Raw genomic sequence first — 6,289 nt, forward strand, 5'->3', positions numbered from 1 at the left:
TTGCACAAACTGTTATTTCTTTAATCAATTAAAAAGTAAGAAAATAAAAGCTTTTGTTTTACTTTATTTTTTCTCTGATAGTCTGCCTTTCTTTATGTAGATCCAAAATTTTACTTATTTTTTTTTCTGATAAACTTTTAAAAGATTTTTTGCAAGGCACATCTACTGGTAACAAAGTCCCTCAACTTTTTTTTTCTTTGAGAAAGTATCTATTTATCCTTCACTTTTGAAGAATAATTTCACAGGGTATAGAATTACTTGTCTTAGAGTTTTTTCTCTCAATACTTTCAAATTTTTACTCCATTCTTTTCTTGATTGCATGATTTCTGAGGAGAAATTGGATGCAATTCAGATCTTTACTCCTCTATAGGTAACATCTTTTTCTTCTCTGCCATCTTTAAAGATTTCTTCTTTATCTTTGATTTTCTGAAGTTTAATATGATATGCCTACACATAGTTTGGGGGATTTTTGGCATTTATAAGTTTGGAGTTCTCCAAGCTTCCTGTATCTGTGATTTGGTGTCTCATATTAATTAGTAAAAATTCTGTCATTATTGCTTCAAATGTTGCTTCTGGTCCTTTCTTGTCCTTCAGGTATTCCCACTGTGTGTATGTTACACCTTCTGTAGTTTTCTCACATTTCTTAGAAATGCTGTTTTTTATTTCAGACTTTTACTCTTTGCTTTTCAGTTTTGGAAGTTTCTACTGACATAGCCTCAGGCTCACAGATTTTTTTCTCAGCTGTGTCCAGTTTACTAATGAGCCCATCAAAGGTAGTCTTCATTTCTTTTACAGTGTTTTTGATCTCTAGCATTTTTTTTCTTTCTTAAAATTTCCATGCTTCTGCTTGCTTGTCCATCTGTTCTTGCATATTTTCTACTTTTTCCATTAAAGCCTTTAGTGTATTCATCTTATTTAAAAAAAAAAAAATCCTATTCTGAAAATCCCAACATTCCTGCCATGTCTGACTCCTTCTCATGCCTGTTCTGTCTCTTCAAATTTTTTCCTCTTAGTATGCCTTGTAATTTTTTTGTTAAAAGGTGAACATGATGTACTGGGTAAAAGCAACTAAAATAAATAGGGCTTTAGTAATGTGGTGACAAGGTGTAGGGGAAAGGAAGTGTTCTGTTGTCCTATGATTAGGCCCCAGTCTTTTGGTGAACCTGTGTCTCTGGGCTATAAGATTCACCAGTGCTTCTCAGTCACCCCTCCCTATGTTGGACGCAATGGTTAGAGATCACTGAGTTGGGTGTTGCCCTTCCTCCAAGTAGACTAGGCTCTGATAAAACTCTAATAAGGCTCTGGAAAAAGAGTTTCTCCTGAGGTTAGGCCTTGTTTGGAAAACAGAATACTCTGAAGTATTTCAAAATGGTTCTTTTCCTTTCTCCCTGCTGAACATACAAGGGGATTTTTCTCAGATATTCACTGTGAGAACCTGGTAGAGTTCCAGGAGGAGGAACAGACAAAAGTCTAGGGGCCAATCTATGACTGAGGTTTTTGGAGTCTTTAACTCTCAGATTTGTCCACATTGAGCCTCCTGCAATTCACCAATTACAATTTAGGTTTTTCTACCCTGATACTGGTTCCTACAGAGGTTTCTACTCCTAAGTACCTGCTCCTGTAAGTTATGATTCTCTTAACTGCCTGTATGTCTCTCCAATTTTGGGGACAGTGGTTTGCCCTATGACTTCAGTACTCTGGCAGATCTAAGAAGAATTGTAGATTTTTTAGCCAATCAGTTTTTTTTGTTTTTTGTTTTTTTAACTTGTTAGGATAGAGTGGTGACTTCTAAGCTACTTACATTCCAGACTGCAATCATTGGCATTTGCACAGACATTACCTAGCTCATAGTTCTTGGAAATGAATATGAATAAATGGCCATAGAATTAAGTACTGACTTAACAAAGCTTCTGTCTGCTTTTTGATTTGTATGTGCTGAACCAAGGATGATCAGTTGTAATGGTCTATGTTTTATCTTTGTTAGCCATCATATTTCAAAGAGGCTATGATATTATGACCCATAACAAAGAAAGTCTTTGAGGGAGAAATAGAATTATTCTGCAAGCATAACCAAGAGATGAATGAATAAGCAAATATGTAACTCCTTCAGATCTCCCATATCCTAAGTTTACTGATAGCATTAGTACTTCCAGAAATGTTTAATATCAGTATCCAAGCTCAAAGCATGCAAACAAACAAATCTTCTCTTTACCATAAAAAGATAAAATGGATATACTTTGAAGTAGTAGCATCCTATCTATAAAAGTTTTAAATTATATACCAATATCAAAATAGGTATAGTAGTTTTCTTCATCATGCCTAAGCTCTCCTTGTAGCCTCAATTAGGTATTCTTTGCTCCCTTTTCTTGCTTTCTGATAAATTTTGCCCAAAAGATTTCATCTGAATTGCAAACATATACTCCCACTCTTCTGTATTTAATGCTGCAAGTAACGTATGTTCTTTTTAAAATAAGGTTTTTCTTTGACATGTGCAGATTCATCTACATTCTTGGTTGGCCCTACAATCACCTCTGGCACACAATTGTCCAGGGTTGATTGGATTAAGGGATGCAGTATGTGACTCTCAAGTACAGACACAATTAACCACAGAATCAATTCTGGACCATGTTCTAATCTGAACAGCTAAGCTAGCTAGCCCCAACAATTGGATGTTCTAATTATCAGTGAAATAGTTGAGTAAAATACTGAAGTTGGTACTATTTTCCATTATATAATATCAAATAACAGTTTTTACTTTCACCCGTATTATACTGAATTACTGTTTTAAAGTTAAAGAGGTTTTTTTGTTTGTTTGTTTTTTGCCAAAAACCTTTTGTGTAATGGAGGGCAAGAGAAAGTTGTTCCATGTGATACATAAAACATCTAGGATTTAATTGAATGGCAGAGATCTTAGCTACTTTTTGGTTAGGTCAAATCAATGTACTGGTAGTATTTGCAAACATCTGGAAACAAGACATTAAAATAGATTATTATTTAGACTCATGCATATTTATGTGTCATTGCACATGCACATTTGTACAATAGTGCCTATTAGTTCCAAGTATATTAAAAAAAATAGATGGCACTATTTTACTAATTATTGTCATTTCATTTTTTTCTAAATACCTTTTCTTGTGCCCAAAACACTATAAAATGGATGAAAAACCATATCTTTACTAGCATATCTTGTTAGTCATCATAATTCTGGTATGGGTTATCTTTTTGTTTGCTTGTGTGTCTGTGTATAAGGTTTTTGTCTCACTTTGCAATATACCCACACTTTGAATTTGACTTGATAGAAGCATCTGAAAATGATTCAGATTATTTGCAAATAATTCCATGAAACATTGACTTTGACCACAAACGAGAAGTGATTTCAAAAAAAATGTACTTATTTCATATCTCTTGGTTTTGAGTCCAAATACTTTCTAGTTACCCCAATGTTAAAATGTACAGTTTTTTTTTTTTTTTAATGCCCTGAGTGACTGAACTGAGTCAGACAAAATAAGAACTCAATATTTTTTCTGATTCCAATTTGACATTATAGTTTCTGTGGCTTACAGACCACCGGAATTCTCAGATAATCAGACATAGGAAATACAGGATTGGTAGGAATCGACACAGACAATTGCTGTGGACGTTAGACAATGGCCCCTGTACCATCACACAATGTCTGGAAAAGCAAACATCTTCCAGAACTGCTGTTTTGCTCTCTGACATCATCACTACATGCCAAAATGCCAAGGTCTTAGCTATCTTCCCTCAAAGGTATTACCTCCATCAAGTATCAAAAAGTGAAGACTGATGACATAAAGAATTATCTAATGAAAAGTTCCTCTGGAATGTCTCTAAGCAAATCAGAAGGACACTGATGACAGCGCCTTTTTTTGACTACAGAGTTGAATCATCAAGATCCCTTTCTCTAGATAATTATTTTATTATATTTTATATACTGTTAATTCATTATTTTAATTTTAAAAAGTAACCAGGGAGGCTAGTTACTTCAAACATTCCAAAATCTTCCAAAGAAATAGGTTGTTACAGGCCACTTAGGTGCTGAGGGCCTGAAGGAAACAGGAAGATTTATATATCTTTAAAGTCTATATGGTTTTCCTATAAGCCACTTACCTACTTCCTTTGAGAAAGACAGAAGGGAGAAAAAAAAGATAAATGCTCACAGGAACTGATGATATAACACCGTGCAGCTGCTAATGCATATGGATGTGTCATGCAAATGTCCCTAGCAGAAACACATTCTTTAGTTTAAACCTGCAACCATATTCAGCAATAAAAGAGTTTACGAATCAAACTGCTGACTCCTTTTTTTTTTCTTTCTTTTTTCTTATCAGAACACTGCAGCATACATCTTACCAGGCAGAGTAAATCAAAAGAAGAATCAGCTGGAGTTACCAACGCTTGTTTTCCCCTGGATATCAGGTGTGGGCTGCAATTTTGCAGATCAATTTGTGAGCTGAAATAAGTAGCTGTGGTCCACTAAAACTCGAAATAAAGCTGGGTTTGGGTGATACTTGTGCTAACTTTGCAAAGGCCTTATCTTTGCAAAGGGACTTTGTAATTTACCAGCTGATTGGTTTTTTCCTGTCTAAAGATGTATGTTGATTACACCTTTATCTGAATATAAAAAGATGTGGAGGAGCTGAGAGGAATACTGAGTAATAGAACTTTGTTTTCTTGTCTTTATCTTTTCTATTCTTTTAGTCTCAAATTTTGCAGATTCTCTGATAAGTGGATAGGAAAAGTAGACTAAAGAGAAGGACAAAAAAAGGAGACTAAGAATAAGAAAAAAAAAAAGAGGTGGAAGGAATTTGGGGAGCAATCTTGTCACATTAAATTTTCCAAAGCATCGACATAGTTAGAGCATATAGCTGTGAATTTATTGTGTCATAGGCTTCTCCTCACGCTAGTACTGCGTATTTATTGAAAAGTTCTGTATTGGGGAATGAAAAATGTCAAACAGGAAACTTCAACTGTTACCTGGAGGGGACGTTAAATGGTGACTTGGGAGTGATTCGCTCCAACTTCTTTATGGCTGGGAGAAGGAATACCACTCTGACATTTTTTTATAGGCTTGTATGCAGAAGCTAAGCACTTAGAAGCACGAGGCAGTTGAGATTAGATGCGAAAAGAGAAAATGAGTACGTATTTGGGGATTAACCCACATTTGTGCTCTACAGGGAAGCAAGCTAGGCACTCACTTTGAAGGCACCACTCCAGTGAAACGCCATCAATTCTGAATGAAATTACTTAGGGTGAAATTGCATATCTGCAGGTGGCATCATCTTTGCTGTGCTCCAGGTTTATTTCTCCTTCCAACCTGGGTTTGACTGGCCTTTGCTAAAGATCACCCCTGAGTAGCCTAGACCTCTGGGAAAGGGCCTGGTGTCCTAAAAATAGCCACTCATTTCCTTTACCCTATGTTGACCACAGCGTGCTCCAAGCAGGGATCGGGCGAAGGGGTGGGGGAGGGGGGAACACCCGTATTCCTTTTTCTGGGACCCGGAGCCAAGAGTTTGTGGCTTAGCCTCGGAGAGCCTCGGGCAAAGGCGAGGAGGTTGGAAGGAGGAACAGCCGAACCTCAAAAGGCAATCAGTGGCTCGTTCTCTCCTTCCACCAGGATCCTAGGACATTCTCATATTCATTAACAGAACTCGGTCCACTCCAAGAGCCCAGGCTGAAGTCTTCACTCAGGCCCAAGGCAGGCTGGTTAGAAAACAGCTCTGGCAGGCCTTCCCTCCTATTCCTCCAAGCCCCCTGCCCGGGGTCAAGTCACGCCTAAAGGATGTAAGAAGCCTGCTCCAGGAGCCGGTCATTTACTCTTTTTCTTTGTTGTTTTCCTAGAGGTGAGGCGAGAAAAAACGCTCACAGAAAGAGAGAGAACGGTTGCAATTTGCACCCCCTCCCGCCCCTCGACGCAGGCAATTCCTCGCTTGCATCTGGCGGCGCGGGCCGAGCCGCCTCCGCGCGACTAATATACATATTTAGAGGGGGAGGTTGGGCGGCTGCTTCTTCTCCGGGTCAATGTGTTAATTAAAAGTTGGTCTGAGTTGGTCAGCACGCAGTCCCAGATGTGCTTAACAGCATGCAATTAACACATAAGGCAAATCTTTTTGAAGATACCAGAATTGAAAACCCCCCAAAGAAACTCCACCCCGCCCCCGCCCTTAACGTGAAATAGCGATGGCAAATAAGGGAAAAGTCATTAAAAGACGTAATTAAATGTGAGCCGCCATTCTTGAAGGGTGTCGAGCTGGAAAAAAAAATCCCTAAA

The sequence above is a fragment of the Rhinopithecus bieti genome, unplaced genomic scaffold (genome assembly GCF_001698545.2).
Source record: "Rhinopithecus bieti isolate Rb0 unplaced genomic scaffold, ASM169854v2 scaffold_1673, whole genome shotgun sequence".
NCBI classification, from domain to species: Eukaryota; Metazoa; Chordata; class Mammalia; order Primates; family Cercopithecidae; genus Rhinopithecus; species Rhinopithecus bieti.